Source organism: Mirounga angustirostris, unplaced genomic scaffold (assembly GCF_029215605.1).
Source record: "Mirounga angustirostris isolate CCGP_5_RB_7025 unplaced genomic scaffold, mMirAng1.0.hap1 SCAF_5, whole genome shotgun sequence".
Lineage (NCBI taxonomy): Eukaryota > Metazoa > Chordata > Mammalia > Carnivora > Phocidae > Mirounga > Mirounga angustirostris.
In genome coordinates, this window is record NW_026991713.1 from 159,052,894 (window position 1) to 159,070,717 (window position 17,824).

Sequence of the window (17,824 nt, forward strand, 5' to 3'; positions counted from 1 at the left end):
GGGGAGGCAGCCGAGCTGGGCTTTCCAGAACGAGGCAGGATGGTGTGAGCTCAAACGCCCTGCAATTGCTGGAGCAACGGTGGCGACACTTGAGTTATTCACAAAGGCTGGAATTCAAATGAGGCTGGCACGGCTCCAAGTCGCAGTAGCTTAGGAGGAGAGAGAAAGGCGTATTAAGTATTCATCAAGATCTTAGCGTTGCGTGGGCTCTGAGCGTTCTCCATCTGCATCCCTCCCTCAACCACGGATTTTTGCATGGAGGGGGGTGCTCCCCCAGAAGCACTTTATCCGTCAGTCTGGGGGGTGGGGGTGGGGGGCCGAAGTTAGGCAGAATTGTCTTATCACATGATGGGGGACCTGTATCATGTGATGACTCCGGTGATGTTGGAGGCAGCATGTGACTCCCAGGGCTACGTGGGCTCAAAAACAATTTAAATACAAAAACACAAGCAGGTTCCCCTCCTTTCTTTTGCCTTTTGGTCTGGCTCTCCCTACCTTTGGGTTGGTGCCCGACTGAATGGAAAATCCGTCATCTTGCAGGCGCTAACCTGTGAGCACCGGGTACCTGGAGAACCAGGCCCCCTCTGCTGGTGGTCCCCCAGGAGCTGTGCCCCATCATTCTGGAGCCCACTGACTCCCAGCCTGGTAAGTTACTGAACACTTTGAGCAATTATTTGCGAAGCTGTCCTAGACTGCCTCATTAGCATGCACAGGGTACCCTCACTGGGCACTGGACACGTTGGGAGGAAAGTGCCTGCCGGCTCTGGGGAGCTGCAGCTCACCAGTTGGTGGTCCGTCTGTCTGTCAGCCAAACCTCCCCAGCCTTCCTGGGAAGCCGAGCTGTGCTGGTTACGTTGTGCTGGGGTGGAAAGAGCTCCTCCATCCTTTTCCCCCTCTTCCCCCCTCCAGCCTGCCTCTTTCCCATCTCCTCCCTCAGTCTTGCTCCTCTGAGTCTCTCTCTCACCTGCCCTCTCCCTCTCCAACTCCTATTTTCCCCTCTTATTTGCCCCCACTTTCTCTCTCCCACTGCTTTTCTTAGGGGGTCTGCTCCCCTCGCCTTTAAAAAAAATTTTTTTTGGACACCTAGATCTTATATTCTTTCTGTCCAGAACCTGACAGACAAGCCTCTGAGGACTTGGTGATTGGAAATGTACTAACTGTCCTTCTAAAATGTTTTTCTCACCAATACAATGTATATGGCCCAGTTCCTGCCATATATGTGTGTGTGTGCGCGTCTGTTTTAAAGGGTGGCTGATCTTTTTATTGGGGCCATCAGAACTGTTTCTTGGGTGGACGTTTGTTGGCTCCTGATCCCCGCTCAGCTAGGGGATCATCAAGTGATAGGAGGGGCACTTATAGCAATCAGGAGACATTGCTCTCTGACCCCAAATGTCTGGCTCTGTGGGAGAAATCAGGTCTTAAAGCAGGAGCCAAGATCCAGTCAGTACTCAAGGATTAGGGGCTCTACGCATCTCAGAGAGCTGGCTCAGAGTTTGAGGCCGCACCTTTGCAGAATGAGACAGATGGCTGAGAAACTAGCCATGGGGAAGACACATGTAAATTTAATCATGGCAGTGTCCATACTTACTACATAGGAAGGAGATGTTGGGTATGTCAGAAGCTTCTGGTTCACTGTTATCCAGGTGTGCTGATACCTGTTCAGCAAGAAATAATTAACAATTATTGTGCACAATCCACCCAAGGACTCAATGAGCAGGTGCTATTTTTATCCCCAATTTAGAGATGGGCAAACTGAGGCACAAAGCAGTTAGTTAGGTCACTCAACTAGGAAGTGATAGAGCTAGGATTCAAGCCCAGACCGCTTTTCTCCAGAGCCTGCACAGTTAACTACTATGATAAACTGCCTCAAAAAAAAAAAAAATCCAGGGGCACCTGGGTGGCTCAGTCAGTTGGGCGTCTGCCTTCAGTTCAGATCATGATCTCCAGGTCCTGGGATCAAGCCCTGCATCGAGCTCTCAGCTCAGTGGGGAGTTTGCTTCTCTCTCTTCCTCTGCCTCTCCCCCTGCTTATGCTTTCTCTGTCTCTCTCTCTCAAATGAATAAGTAGAATCTTAAAAAAAAAAAAATCCATCCACATTACTATGTGACAGGGAGTATGCAAGGTTCAGGGCTATATTTGTGAATAAAACAGAGACATCCTGTTCTCATGGAGTTGACAGTTCATTGGAGAAGGTAGCTACTAAACATCATCACATAAGACAATATATAATTTCAAATCGGACCATTTGCTAAAAAGAATAGGAGGTGCCATGAGAATGTGTAACTGGAGACATACTTCAGTTGGTGGACAAAGAAGAAGAGTTGGTCAGAGGAGTCCCCTCTGCCAATGTAATACTTAAGATGTAACCTGAGAGAGAGAGGAGCAGAAAGTCAAGCAGGTGAAGAGCCAGGAAGAACATTCCAGACCGAGGGAATAGCATGTGTGAGAGCCTTGAGGTGGGGAAGAGCTGGGACCACCCGAGGAGCAACAGGACGCCGATAGGCTGAGCCCGGTGTGAGTGGGACCGTGATAGGAGATGAGGCCCTCCAGACTATGTGGATCTCTTGTAGGCCTTGCTAAAGTGACTTGGGTTGTATTCCAGGATCAATGAAAAACCATTAAAGCATTTAAAGTAGGGAAGTAGCATAATTGGATCTGCAGTACGAAAAGCCTTCTTCAAGAGGTGTATCAGTTAGTTTTTGCTGCATTACAAACCACACTGAAATACAGTGGCTTAAAACAACACTCATTTATAGCTCCTTATGCCATGAGTTGGCAATAGCAGGTGGGATCATCTGGATAGTACTTCTTGCCTGGGTTCACTCGTGTAGCTAATCAGCTGGCACACTGGCTGCTGGTGGCTGATTCTAGATGATCTCATGCACGCGTCTGCTGATTGGCAGGGGCAACAGAAATTGGCTGGGCCATGTGTCTCCATATCTAGTGAGCTAGCCCAGTCTTCTTCATATGACAACAAGAGAAGGGGAACCCCCAACGCACAAGCACTTTACAAACACCCACTTGTTTCACGTTTGCTAGTGTTCCATTGGGCCTAGACAAATTACATGGTCAAGGCCAGATTCAATGGATGGAGAGAAATAGATCTCTTAACCAGAGGAGCTATAAAATATTGGGTTCCATTTGTTTCCAGTGTACAACGTGAATTCAAAATGATAAGCTGGATACTGTCTTCCTCTACTATGGGAGGAATTGAAAGCCAGGAGGAAATTTGGAGCCAATTTCGCTATGGTTGGAAATGAACTTAAACTTGGTCGTGTATCAAACTTTGTGTTCTGATTAGAACAAGTAGGAGTCTAAGCATCTGTTTTGGCCACAGATCAGGAGCATATCTAGAATGTGGTATAGAAATGTCGCCTCCTTTTCTCACAGGATTATCTGGGAATAGCTTGGAGTCTAGGAAGACTTTTAAGATTGTTACCCTAGAATGAAATTTGGGCCATATGGAACTCAGAATGTGTTTAAGTGTTCCAGGCAAGGCAACAGCATGTACAAAGGCCCTGAGGCAAGGAAGTAGGTGGCTTGTTTGGGAAACAGGAGACAATTTAGTTTAATGTAATTGCAGTGGAAATGGAACAGGAGTGGACAGATAAGAAAGATGCTTAAGAGGTAGGAAAAAAAAAAAAAAGCCTTACTTATGGATCTGATAGGAGTTGAAGAAAAGGGACATATTAAAGAAGCTTCCCAGGTTGGTGATACTATTTCCTAAAGTGGAAAGACTAGGTTTAGATCAGGATGTTTGCAGGGAGAACCGGAATAGGAAGGGCAGAAAAAAGTCAAACATGGTATCAGCTGGGTCAAATCTTTCTGAGACACTGAGTAAATTAAGGAGCAGAAAAGAGTCTGTTTGACTTGGAAATGTGGAGGTAGCTGCAGACTTGGACAAGAGCAATTTTGGTGGAGTGGTGAGGATGGAGACCAAATTGGAGTGGGTTAAGGAGTGAATGAAGATAAACAAACTGTGAAAGGGATAACAGAAATCAGGCAGTATTTAGACACGGGTCAGGGGAACTGTCTTGATTTTACATTTGCTTTAAAAAAAAAAATAGAAGCCTCTAGATTATGTAAACTATCAGAGCAGTCCAGCTGGAAGAGAGAGAGGGAATGGGATCCAAAGTGTATGAATGAATAGGTGATGACAGATTTTTATTTTTTATAGGAGTGGATAATGAGAAAAGATGGAGCAGATACAGGGAAGCTTGTAGATGTGGTGTTGGGAAGATGAAGCACTTGCTGTCTGTCAGCTTTTATTTTCACAGCGAAGTAGAAGGCAAGGTCATTAGCAGAGAGAAAAGGAGATGAGAAGAGGAAAGAGGAGGACATAGTCTTCTTGGAGAGGGAGAAATAAACATTGTAAAGAACAGAGCAGGGTTGCTAGATAAAGCAGAGTGCCTATTAAGAGCATGTATCGGGGCGTTTTCTCCAATGTCATTTAAGTGGTTGGGTCCAAGCACCTGGAGATGGTAGAGTGCCATTACACTGAAGTTTTGCTGGACAAATTCCACAGAAGAGAAAAGGGCAAGGATGTTGAAGCGGGTTAAAACAGAGTGATTGTCAAGGTGAGCCACAGGATCTAAGCTGGGCCAGAATGGGAATGGGACCAGGAAGAAATGATGAAGAATGAGTCAGTGGTAGAAGCCAACGGGATAGAGGTTATGAAGAGGTGAAAGACTGTTCTTGAAGGGAGTCCTGCATCAACATCACCTGAGAGCTTGTTAGAAATGCAGGATAGGGGCGCCTGGGTGGCTCAGTTGTTAAGTGTCTGCCTTCGGCTCAGGTCATGGTCTCAGGGTCCTGGGATCCAGCCCCGCATCGGGCTTCCTGCTCAGAGGGAAACCTGCTTCTCCCTCTCCCACTCCCCCCAGCTTGTGTTCCCTCTCTAGCTATGTCTCTCTCTGTCAAATAAATAATAAAATCTAAAAAAAAAAAAAAGAAAGAAAGAAATGCAGGATATCAGGTCCCATTTCAGATCTTCTGAATCCAAATCTGCATTTTAACAAGATCTTTCTGATTTGTATGCACCTTAAAGATTGAGAAGCAGAGGGACACCTGGGTAGCTCAGTTGGTCAAGCATCTGACTTTCGATCTCAGCTCAGGTCTTGATGTCAGGGTGGTGAGTTCAAGCCCCACATTGGGCTCCACGCTGGGTTTGGAGCCTACTTTAAAAAAAAAAAGATTGAGAAGCACAGCTCTAGAGTATCCTATGGAAGAAAAATGGTGCTATTGTGGGCAAGGTGAGAAGGTAATGAACCCCAAAGTGTCCCTTTCAAAACAGATCTTGATTGAGCAAATTTCTTTTTTTTTTTGCTCTCGTTTTTATCTTACTTTATTTTTAGTATGCAGAATTTCAAACATGTTAAAATTTAGTGAAACCCTGTATACCATCATAAACTTCAATAATTTTCAACTCATGGCCAATCTTGTTTTCTTTATACTGTCCCTCCCACCCAGAATTGTTTTGAGTCAAATCTTAGACTAATGTATTTCATCTGTAAATATTTCATTATCAACCTCTAAAAGACAAGGACTCCCTTTTTAACCATAACCACTGTACCATCACCACATCCCAATAAAATCAAGAATAAATCCTTATTATCATCAGATAACCAGTTAATGCTCACATTATCTGCAATTGCCATATTACTTAATTTGTAATTTGTTTGTTCGATGAGTATCCAAATAAGGTCCACACATGGCAGTTGGTAACTATGTCTTTTAAGTCTTGTGTAAGTTACAGGTCCGTCTTCATCTCTTTTTTTCCTTGACATTTTGAAGGTTTATTTATTTATTTATTTGAGAGAGAGAAAGAGAAGAAACAAGATGTATTGTTTTGAAGAAACAAGATGATTTGTCCTCTGGATTTTCCCAAAGTCTAGACTTTGCTGATTGTTTACTCATGGTATCATTTAATATGTTCTGCTATCCTTTATATTCTCTATAAACTGGTAATTAGACCTAAAGGGAATTGCTTTTGAAAAAACTTCATAGTGAAGTATATCCCACATAAAACATGTATAAAATATATATGTACAGCTTAAAGAATAAAAATACCCTTATAACAACCACCTCCTGCCTTAGAAACTTTCCAAAAATATCCCTCTTCATCTTCCCTAGAGATAACTTTTATCTTGACTTTTGTAATAATTTTTCTGCTGCTTTTTTCCATATATGTGTGCATCCCTAAGCAATATATTATTTAGTTTTTCCAACTTTGTGAGTTGTATATAAATGTAATCACACCACAGACATTCTTCTGTGGCATGTATCTTGCTTGATATTTTTATTTCTGAGATTCATTCATGTCTATATTTGTAGTTATGGTTCATTCATTTTCATTGGCTTATAGTAATCAACCATGTGAATGTTTTATGATTTATTCATTCTACTCTTGGTGGGCATTTGGTTCCCCCCTAGCCCCAGTTTTGAGGTATTATGAATAACACTGCTATGAACATTCTTGTACATATCTGTGTCCTTGTGCAAGAATTCCCCTAGGTATATACCTAGAAGTGAAAATGCTGGATCGTAGGGGCATCTGGGTGACTCAGTCGGTTGAGTATCTACCTTCAGCTCAGGTCATGATCCTCGGGTCCTGGGATCAAGCCCCACATCGGGCTCCCTGCTCAGTGGGGAGACTGCATCTCCTTCTCCCTCTGCCACTTCCCCTGCTTGCTCACTCTCTCTCTCTCAAATAAATAAATAAAATCTTAAAAAAAAAAAAGAAAATGCTGGATCATAGAGTATGCCTCAGTTCAACTTTATAAGAAACTGCTAAACCATTTTCTGCAAGCTGATTTCCTTTCCAATCCTTACACCTTCTAATTTCTTTTTGCCTCATTGTACCAGCTAAATCCTCTAATACAATATAATAGAAATGGTGAAAGCAATTCTTGTCTCATTTTGATCTCAAAGGGAAAGCATTCAACATTACACAGTTAGGTAACATGTTTGCTGAAGGGGTTTTTTAGAGGGGGGTGTGTGTGTGTGTGTTTATCAGATTAAGAAAATTCCTATTTCTCCTTTGCTCAGTTTTATTTAACCATTAATGGTTTTTGAACTTTATCAAACACTTTTTCTGTGTCTTTTGAGATAATAAAACGATTTTCCTATTTTTATTCTTTTAGTATAGTGATTATGTTGATTTTCTTTTTTCCCAGCTTTATTGACATACTATTAACATAAGCTATGTAGGTGTAAGGTGTACAGTGTAATGATTTGATACACACATATATTGTGAAATGATTGCCACAATAAGGTTAGTAAACACCTCCATCCTCTCTCATAATTTTGTTTTTGTATTTGTGGTGATCACATTTAAGATCTAATCTCTTAACAACTAATAGTAATATAGTATTGTTCGTTGTAGTCATCATGCTGTACATTAGATTCCTGGAACTTAGAGTTGGAAGTTTATACTCTCTGACCAACATCTCCCTCATTTTCCCTGCTGCCCCCCTGGCCCACCCCAGGGCCTGGCAACCGCCAGTTTACTCTCTGTTTCAGTGAGTTCAGATTTTTTAGATCCCACATGTAAGTGAGAAGATACCATGTTTGAGTTTCTCTGTCTGACTTATTTCACTTGGCCCTCAGGGCCCATCCATATTGTTACAAAATGCAGGATTTCCTTCTTTTTTATAGCTAAATAATATCCCAGGGTATGTATATGTATACATATCACAGTTGATTTAGCTATTCATCCATCAGTGGACACTTACGTTGTTTCCATGTCTTGGCTATTGTGGATAATGCTGTGATGAATATGAGGGTGCAAATATCTCTTCAATATTGATTACATTTCCATCAAATATATACCCAGAAGCAGGATTACTGGCTCATATGGTAGTTCTATTTTTAATTTTTTGAGGAACCTCTATAGCGTTTTCCACAGTGGCTGCACCAATTTACATTCCCACCATAGCACACAGGGCTCCCTTTTCTCCACACCCTCCCCACCATTTGTTGTCTCTTGCCTTTTTGGAAATAGTGTTCTAAGAGGAAAAGGTGATATCTCATTGTGGTTTTGATTTACATTCCTTTGATGATTAGTGATGTTGAGCATCTTTTCAGGTACCTGTTGGCCATCTGTATGTCTTCTTTGGGAAAACATCTATTCAAATCCTTTAATCAGATTTTTTTTCTATTGCGTTGTGTTTTTGGGGTATTAACCTCATGTATTTGGGGTATTAACCCCTAACAGATATATGATCTGCGAATATTTTCTCCCATTCTATAGGCTGCCTTTTCATTTTGCTGATTGTTGCTTTTGCTCTACAGAGGCTTTGTAGTTTGATGTAGTCCCACATGTTGATTTCTGCTTTTGTTGCTTATACTTTGTTGTCATATCCTAAAAATCGTTGCTAAGACTAATGTCAAGGAGAATTTCCCCTATGTTTTCTTCTGGTACATTTTGGGCCTTCCATTTAAGTCTTCAATCCATTTCCAGAAAACTTTAGTGAGTAGTGTAAGACTGGGGTCCAATTTCATTCTTTTGCATGTAAATATCCAGTTTTCCCAGTACCATTTATTGAAGAGGCTGTCCGTTCCCCATTAAGTATTCTTGGCTCCCTTCTCACGTATTAATTGCCTGTGTATGTGTGGGTTTATTCCTGGGCTCTCGTGCTATCCCACTGGCTTATGTTTTCTTCTATGCCAGTACCATGCTGTTTTGATTACTGCAGCTCTGTAATAAATCTTGACATCAAGAAGTATGTTTTGGTCTTACAGCTTTGTTCTTCTTTCCCAGGATTGCTTTAGCTATTCAGGATCTTTTGTGGTTCTATATACATTTTAGGACTTTTTTCAATTTCTGTAAAAAATGGCCACTGAGGTTTTGACAGGGATTGCTTTGAATCTACAGATGGGTAGTATGGACATTTTAATAACGATAATTCTTCCAATTCATGTGCATGGGATATATTTCATTTGTGTCCTCTTCAGTTTTTTTCATCAGTGTCTTTTTTTTTTTTTTAAAGATTCCATTTATTTATTTGACAGAAAGAGACACAGCGAAAGAGGTTAGCACAAGCAGGGGGAGCGAGAGAGGGAGAAGCAGGCTTCCCGCAGAGCAGGGAGTCCAATGCGGGGCTCGATCCCAGGACCCCGGGATCATGACCTGAGCCAAAGGCAGATGCTTAATGACTGAGCCACCCAGGTGCCCCATCAGTGTCTTGTTATTTGCAGCAAATTTACCTCCTTGCTTAAAATTTATTCCTAAGTATTTTACTATTTTTGATGCCATTTTGTTTTTTTATTTTTTGAAGATTTTATTTATTTGTCAGAGACAAAGAGAACACAAGCAGGGGTAGCAACAGGCAGAGCAGGGAGCCCATTGCAGGACTGGGATCATGACCTAAGCTGAAGGTAGATGCTTAACCAACTGAGCCACCCAGGCGTTCCTTTTGATGCCATTTTAAATGGGATTTTTTTTCCAGATGATTTGCTGCTACTGTATAGAAAAGCAACTGATGTTTATAAGTTGATTTTGTATCCTGCAACCTTACAGAATTCATTTATTAGTTCTAATGGGTTTTTTTGTGGAGTCTTTAGGATTTTCTATGTATAAGATCATAACATCTTCAAGGACGATTTACTTCTTTCTCTCTGATTTAGATGCCGTTTATTTCTTTTTCTTGCCTAATTGGTCTGGCTAGGACTTCCAGTACTATGTTGAACAGGAGTACTGAGAGTGGGCACCTTTCTTTTGTTCCTGATCTTAGTGAGAAATCAACCTTTCATTGTTGAGTATGGTGTGGGTTTGTCATATAGGACCTTTATTATGTTGAGGTATGTTCATTCCTTCTATACCCAATTTGTTGAGGGTTTTTATCATGAAAGGATGTTGAGTTTTGTCAAATACTTTTCTTCCTCTGTTGAGATGATCATATGATTTTTATCTTTCATTCTGTTAATGTGGTATTCACATTTATCGATTTGCAACCCAGGAATGAACCTCACTTGATCATGTTGTACAATCATTTCAATATGCCGAATTCATTTTGCTAGTATTTTGATGAGGATATCTATATCTATATTCATTAGGAATATGGGCCTGTAGTTTACTTTTCTTGTGTTGTCCTTATCTGGCTTTGGTATCAGAGTACTGCTGGACTCAAAAAATGAGTTTGGGAGTGTCCCTTCCTCTTCAATTTTTGGGAAGAGTTTGAAAAGGATTGATGTAAACTCCTCTTTATATATTTGTTAGAATTCACCAGTGAAGCCATCTGGTGCTGGGCTTTTCTCTCTTGGGAGGTTTTAAATTATCGATTCAATCTCCTTACTTGTTTTTGGTCTATTCATATTTTCTATTTCTTCATGATTCAGTCTTGATAGGTTGTATGTTTCTAGGAATTTATCCATTTTTTCTGGATTATCCCATTTGTTGGCATATAATGGTTCATAGTAGTCTCTTATGATCATTTGTATTACTGTGGTGTTAGTTGTAATGTCTCCTCTTTCATTTCTGATTTTAGTTATTTGGGTCCTTTCTTTTTTTCTTTGTCTGGTTAAAGGTTTGCCAATTTGTTTATATTTTAAAAAAAAACTAGCTGTTAATTTGGTTGATCTTTTCTATTGTTTTTCCTCTATTTCATATATTTCTGCTCTGATCTTTGTTATGTCCTTCTTTCTGCTAACCTTGGGCTTAGTTACTTTTTCTAGTTCCTTCAGGGGTAAAGTTAGGTTTTTTATTTGTGATTTTTGTTGTTGTTGTTGTTTTCGGGTCCTGTCATTTTAATCAGGATTGCCATGAAAAGCAATAACCTCAGCTAGCCACTTTGCCATCCTTCTCCACCTAACTCCCATTCCCCTTCATATGCACACAGCACAGGAACCCAAAGATGCCCCTCTCCCCTCCATTCTCCCTATTCCTATTAGGGGAAGAAATGTCACTATACAGCATGAAACAGGATGAATAAAAATATCTTTATGAAGAGTTTTGTTGTGCTATTATCTTAGGGGAGAGTCAAAGGCAGAGTTAAGGGCTGGGTGAAGTTTGGGAATCTCTTAGAGACCAAAATTTTTTTTCAGGGGCACAGAACCCATAGTTTGCTCAAAAAAGAGACTATGTCTGAAAGGACAGGGGCTAGGCTGGGCTAGGCTGAAAGTTTTTCTCAAGAGTATTGTGAGGATAAGGGCACCTTAAGATCCATTCTCCTTCCTCTTTCCTACCTTCCCCAGCTTCCAGGTAGAAGAGTAGGGGTCTCGTGAGCAGGGAATAGTCATAGTTCTCTTAGGATTTCATCTGTGATTCCCAGGGTGGGTAGTGAGTAGGGCTTATCCCCTGGTGCTGTCTGACCTCTTTCCCCAGGTCAGGATTTTTTGTCTTTGCCTGTGAGCACCAAGTCCTGAACAATGTCAGATGGTGATACAATTTCCTTGACTGCATCATTCTTATCCACCACTACAAATAGGTAAATCTCTGGTTCCACCAGCCTGTTGATGATGGTCTCCAAAGTCTCATGCAAATAGCACTTGAGGACATTTTTAAAGATTTTATTTATCTATTTGAGAGAGAGAGAGAGAGTGCTTGTGCATGCATGTGAGTGGCGGGAGGAGCAGAGGGGAAGGGAGAGGAAAAGGGGAAAGAATCTCCTGCAGACTCTATGCTCAGCATGGAGCCTGTTGCGGGGCTCAATCTCACAACCCTGAGAACATGACCTGAGCTGAAACCAAGATCAGACACTTAACTGACTGAACTGCCCAGGAGCCCCAAGGACACATTTAAAGTAATGTGATCAACACTGTAGAGCTTTGGTCACTGACACATCTAGGTTATTGTATGTAGGTCTTTTCTGCTGCCAAATTGATAACATAAAACTTAGAGTAGATGTCCACCACACGCTCTTTCTCATCCAACACTGGCAGGGCTGAAAATCAGTGCTGTATAAAATGCCTGGAGCCGGGACGCCTGGGTGGCTCAGTCGTTAAGCGTCTGCCTTCAGCTCAGGTCATGGTCCCGGGGTCCTGGGATCGAGCCCCGCATCAGGCTCCCTGCTCGGCAGGGAGACTGCTTCTTCCTCTCCCACTCCCCCTGCTTGTGTTCCCTCTCTCGCTGTGTCTCTCTCTGTCAAATAAATTAATAAAATCTTAAAAAAAAATGCCTAGAGCCATGTAAACAGGGATGGTAGCATGACTCATAACAGTGTTGGCCTACATGCTAATCTATAGCTCTTTCAGAGACTTAGACATAAACTCTGGCTTGGGAAACACAGGCAAACAATTTGAAGAACTTGAGAATGCTCTTGTAGGTGAGGATATACAAAGTGTTGCCTGATTCCGGGTCAATAACTGGCAGCCTGTGGGTCTTATTTTGAATTAATGAAGAGACAACATCAAACAAGCTGGCGTTAGAAGCAATGCATACAAGGGATTAAAGAAGTCCTGTGGGTACGCTTCCCTCCAGGTTTCTGTCTTGCATTCTTACAGCTCATAGATCTATACCAAAACTGGTTTATTAGTAATAGTGCAGGATATTGATGAAATCCTTGATGGCCAGCATGCCCACAAAACTTTGATTCTTACTTTCCCACTGCCCCATAAGGGACAGCTTATATACCATTAGTTGCCAAAGGGGGGAAGAAAAAAAAAAAGTTTTCTTCATCTACAGGGAAATATTAAATACAAACAAATTGGAGCTTGTGGGAATCTGGTCATAGCTGTGATGAGACTTCATAAAAGAAGTGTACATGCTATGGTTAGATTCTAGGGTCCCTTGAGGATGCTTATTTTCCAGAGCTGGAAGCTATCCCAAGAAGTGACCATCTCCTTTGCAAGAGACACTTGCTGGGTTCTTTTGCTTTAGGAAGCGTGCTCTCTTTTTTTCACAATGAAGGCATTTATTGCTTTAAACTTCCCTCTCAGAACTGCTTTTGCTGCATCCCATGAGTTTAGTGTCTTGTGTTTTCATTTTCCTTTGTATCAAGATATTTTTTTATTTCCCTTTTGATTTCTTCTTTGACTCAGTGGTTGTTCAAGAGTATGTTGTTTAATTTCCACACATTTGTGAATTTTCCAGTTTTGCTCTTGTAATTGATTTCTAGTTTCATACCATTGTGGTCAGAAAAGATACTTGGTATGATTTCAGTCACCTTGCATTTGCTAAGAATTGTTCTGTAACCGAACATACCTATCCTAGAGAATGTTCATGTGCACTTCAGACAAATGTGTATTCTACTGCCATTGGGTGGAATGTTCTGCATGTATTTGGGCTAAGGTATAGTTCAAGTCCAATGTTTCTTTATTGATTTTCTGTCTGGATAAACAAGTCTGTTGTTTTAAGTGAGCTCCTGAAGTCCCCTAGTATTATTGTAGTGTTGTTTGTTTCTCCCTTCAGATCTGTTAGTATTTGCTTAGTATAATGTTTAGTTGCTCTGATATTAAGTGCATATATATTTACAATTGTTATCTTCTCTTGATGAATTAACCCCTTTATCATTACATAATGACCTTTGTTGTTTCTTGTTACAATTTTTGACTTAAAAGTCTATTTTGCTCATACAAGTATAGCTACTCCTACTCGCTTTTGGTTTCCATTTGTATGAAATATATTTTTCTACCCCTTCACTTGAGACTATGTATGTCCTTAAGGTTGAAGTGAGTCTCTTGTACACAACATATGGTTGGGTTGTGTTTTTTAATCCATTCAACCACTCTATGCCTTTTGATTGGAGAATTTAGTCTATTTATAGTAGAAGTAATTATTGACAGGTAAATACTTATTAATGCCATCTTATTATTTTCTGTTTGCTTTGTAGTTCCCTTATTTATTTCTTCCTCTTCTGTTACCTTCCATTGTGAGTTGATGATTTTCCATAGTAGTAAGCTTTGATTGTCTTTGCCTTTTGTGTGTCTGCCATAGGTCTTTGTTTTGTGGTTATTATGAGAATTGTGTAAAATGTCTCATAGACTTAACAGTCTACTTCAAGATGATAATTTGCTTCGATCATATACAAAAATTCAACCCTCTTACTGCCCTCCCATATTTTATGTTTTTGATGTCACAATTTATCTCATTTACATTGTAGATCCACTAACATATTATGGTAGTGATAGTTACTTTTAATACTTCTGTCCTTTAAACCTTTATATTACAATTAAGTGATTAACACACAACCATATTACAGTATTATTCTGAATTTGACTATATACTTCCCTTTACCAATATGTTTTATATTTGCATATATTTTCATGTTGCTAATTAATGTCCTTTCATTTCTGCTCCAAGAATTCCTTTCAGCATGTCTTGTAAGGCAGTTCTAGTGATGACGGTCTCCCTCAGCTTCTGTTTGTTTGGAAAAATCTTTATCTCTCCTTCATTTCTCAAAACAACTTTGCCAGGTAAATTATTCTTGGTTGATAGTTTTTTTTTTTTCTTTCAGCAATCTGAATGTATCATTCCACTCTTCCTGTCCTGCAAGGTCTCTGCTAAAAAATCTTCTATAGCCTTAGGGGGGTTCCCAGATATGTGAGAATTTTTTTTAATCTTGCTGCTTTAAAAATTCTTTTTCTTTGGGTGCCTGGGTGGCTCGGTTGTTAAGCGTCTGCCTTCGGCTCAGGTCATGATCCCAGGATCCTGGGATCGAGTCCCACATTGGGCTCCCTGCTCGGCGGGAAGCCTGCTTCTCCCTCCCCCACTCCCCCGTTTATGTTCCCTCTCTCTGTCAAATAAATAAATAAAATCTTTAAAAAAAAAACAACAACAAAAATTCTTTTTCTTTGATTTTAGACGTTTTATTATAAAGTGTCTTAGAGAAGATCATTTTGGGCTGAAATTTTAGGGTGACTTATTAACTTTTTGGATGTCCAAATCTCAATCCAGATTTGGGAAGTTCTCAGCCATTATTTCTTTAAATAAGCTTTCTGCCTCTTTTCCCCACTCTTCTCCTTCTGGTAATCCAGTAATGCATGGTTTCTTTGAATGTTATCACATAATTCATATAGGCTTTCTTTATTCTTTTTCATTTTTTTTTCTTTTTACTCCTCTGACTGATTTCAAATGATCTGCCATCTAGCTCATGAATTCTTTCTTCTGCTTGGTCGAGTCTGCTGTTGAGCTTTCTATTGATCTCTTCATTTTAGTTATTGTATTTGTCAGTTCTAGGACTTCTGTGTTTGTTTTTTTTAATGGTTTCTATTTCTTGCTGAACTTCTCATTTTGTTCATGCATTGTTTTCCTAATTTCATTTAGTTTTTTATCTGTGTTTTTTTTTTTTTAAAGGTTTTATTTATTTGACAGAGAGACACAGTGAGAGGGAACACAAGCAGGGGGAGTGGGAGAGGGAGAAGCAGGCTTCCCGCGGAGCAGGGAGCCCGATGTGGGGCTTGATCCCAGGACCCTGGGACCATGACCTGAGCCGAAGGCAGACGCTTAACGGCTGAGCCACCCAGGCGCCCCTTTATCTGTGTTTTCTTGCAGTTCACAGAATTTCTTTAAGAAGATTATTCTGAATTCTTTGTCAGACAGTTCCTAGATCTCCATTTCTTTAGGGTCAGTTGTTGGAGTTCTATTAGTTTCTTTTGGTGAGGTCATGTTTCCTTGATTATTCATGATCCTCGTGGTCTTGCTTTGGTGTCTGCACAGTTAAGGAAGTAGGCACCTCTTCCAGTCTTTACACCCTGGCTTCAACAGGCAAAACTTTTCACTAGTTGGCCTCTCCAGAGATTCTAGGTGGGCCATCCGGCGGTAACCATATGCAGGCTTATTATTGGAGTCCTTTGGTAGGCAGGCCATGTTTGGGCACATGGTGGATCTTGAGTCCACAGGGGCCATCCAGGTGCTGGGGATCACTGAGGAGAGCCCAGCATCTGGAACCAGGTGGGCTAGTAGTACTTATCCAGAGAATGATTTGCAGACTTTTGATCTTCAGTAATATAGTGCAAATATATATCCCAGCAGGTACACCAGATGACCCATTGGGTGAGGAATGAAAATAGTGGAACTTCTAATTATATTTATTCCTTACCTCATTTCTTTTAGTTTCCATTTCATGAATGTTTTTTAATATACTGAGTGTTTCATACAATAATATGTATACATAAAATATAAATAAATACACACATTTATGGGGGTGCAGTCCCAAAATATATACTGTTGAAGTGAGTGTTCAAATGAGTTTAGGGACCATTACTCCAAGCCACTACCTTCTACTTTCTCTTCTTACTGATTAACTTACAACTTTTTTTTTTTTTTAAGATTTTATTTATTTGACAGAGAGAGACACAGCAAGAGAGGGAACATAAACAGGGAGAGTGGGAGTGGGAGAAGCAGGTCCCCCACCGAGCAGGGAGCCTGATGCAGGGCTTGATCCCAGGACCCTGGGACCATGACCTGAGCCGAAGGCAGATGCTTAATGACTGAGCCACCCAGGCGCCCCTTACAGCTTTCTTAATTACTAGCAGACCTGAAGATATATTCTTGCCACCTTGATAGAACTGTATTTTCTGAATATCTATAAAGCAATATCATCTACCAGTGATAGTGATTTTAGAAACTTTACCTATTGTCATGGGTCTCATTCTTGGAGAGTAAATTGGAGAGGGTAAAACAATATATTTTCTGTGCCTCATGAAGTTAACTAGTTGCTATTATAGACACAATGAGAATTAATTCTGTTCTCTGACCACCTGAGAATAACATTTTTAAGGTGAGGAATTACCTATTCATTGAGACATAAGTCAATAAGTGGAGTCAACTAATGATAGACCAGGGAACAATCAGATACAATGTAGTAAATTATGTTCTGTCATATTGTAATTCTTAATAACTCAGCTGTCACTCTAGACATTTTTGCGTCTTTATTTGGAGAATGGAAAGAAATAAAATGTAGGCTATTACAGACAATGTAAAAATCCTGGGATGTGGGTGGAAGGAAAGAAGAAGATTCCTTACGAAGAAGATTCTTCAATGGGGTGCTGATGGGTGAGTGAGAGTTCACCAAGGTGACGAGGCAAGAAATGGAAGAGAACATCCCAGACAGAGGGAGCAAAGTGTGCACAGACACAGATGGAAGATCACTGAGGAAGGGAAAGGAGTGTGGTATGGCTGGAGCATACGGAGGCTGTGCGTGTTTGTGAGAGAGTACAGGAAGGGGAGGTCAAAGAGGGGATGCCAAACAGTGTGGTCATTAAGAGTTAGACAAGCTTGGGACCAGATTCCTGCTCAGCCTCCTACTATCTCTGTGATCGTGAGCAAGTACCTCTGTAATATACAGAAATCCCTTTCTATATATGTACAATAACAACAGTAGCACCTCCCTCCTAGGGTTATTCTGAGTTTGAAGTAAGAGAATCCATTTGGAATGCTTAGATTGGCACTGATCACATGGTATCATTTAAGGCCTCAGTAAAGAGAAAGTGTTGTTGTTATTGTCATTGTTATACGCCATCCACATACACACACACATACATATGCTAATAACTGTTAGATGGCTTACATACCACGTCAAAGAGCTCAAGCTTTATCTTTTGGGTCAGTATTTCTAAAATGCGATCAAGTTGTCTGTAAAACAAATGGTCTCCGAGTTGTTTGGCAGTTTCTGTGACATACGCAATAGGAAAATAGGTGCTTCAGAATGTTATAAATTTGAAAAGGAAGAAAAATTATCAAGGTCCGTTATGTTCCTAATAATGGTGCAAGGGTGCCGATGGCTCAAAATGGTCAGACTCTTAGCAAGGTATAGTTAAAATTCAGTTACTAGGATGTAGTTTATTTTAGCTATATCATTTGCCTATTATTGTTTATGTGTGTAAAATTTGCATTTTTTGTTGTTACTATTGTTTTGTTACAGTTCTGATGAACAAAAATAGATTA

General features: G+C 40.5%; 1 long non-coding RNA gene and 1 pseudogene across 2 annotated transcripts in view; one reads left to right on the forward strand and one right to left on the reverse strand.

The window, feature by feature from the left end:
- Positions 1–17,824, forward strand: part of LOC135364559 (uncharacterized) — a 58,388-nt gene that overhangs the window by 23,226 nt on the left and 17,338 nt on the right. Inside the window, exon 3 of one of the 2 annotated variants that reach the window (XR_010411927.1) lies at positions 541–645. This is a non-coding gene — a long non-coding RNA (uncharacterized LOC135364559). Of the gene's footprint in view, positions 1–540; positions 1,123–17,824 lie in introns of those variants that run through there. The other variant, XR_010411926.1, reaches the window with a different exon arrangement.
- On the reverse strand, positions 12,103–12,718 carry LOC123841050 (5'-AMP-activated protein kinase subunit gamma-1-like; annotated as a pseudogene).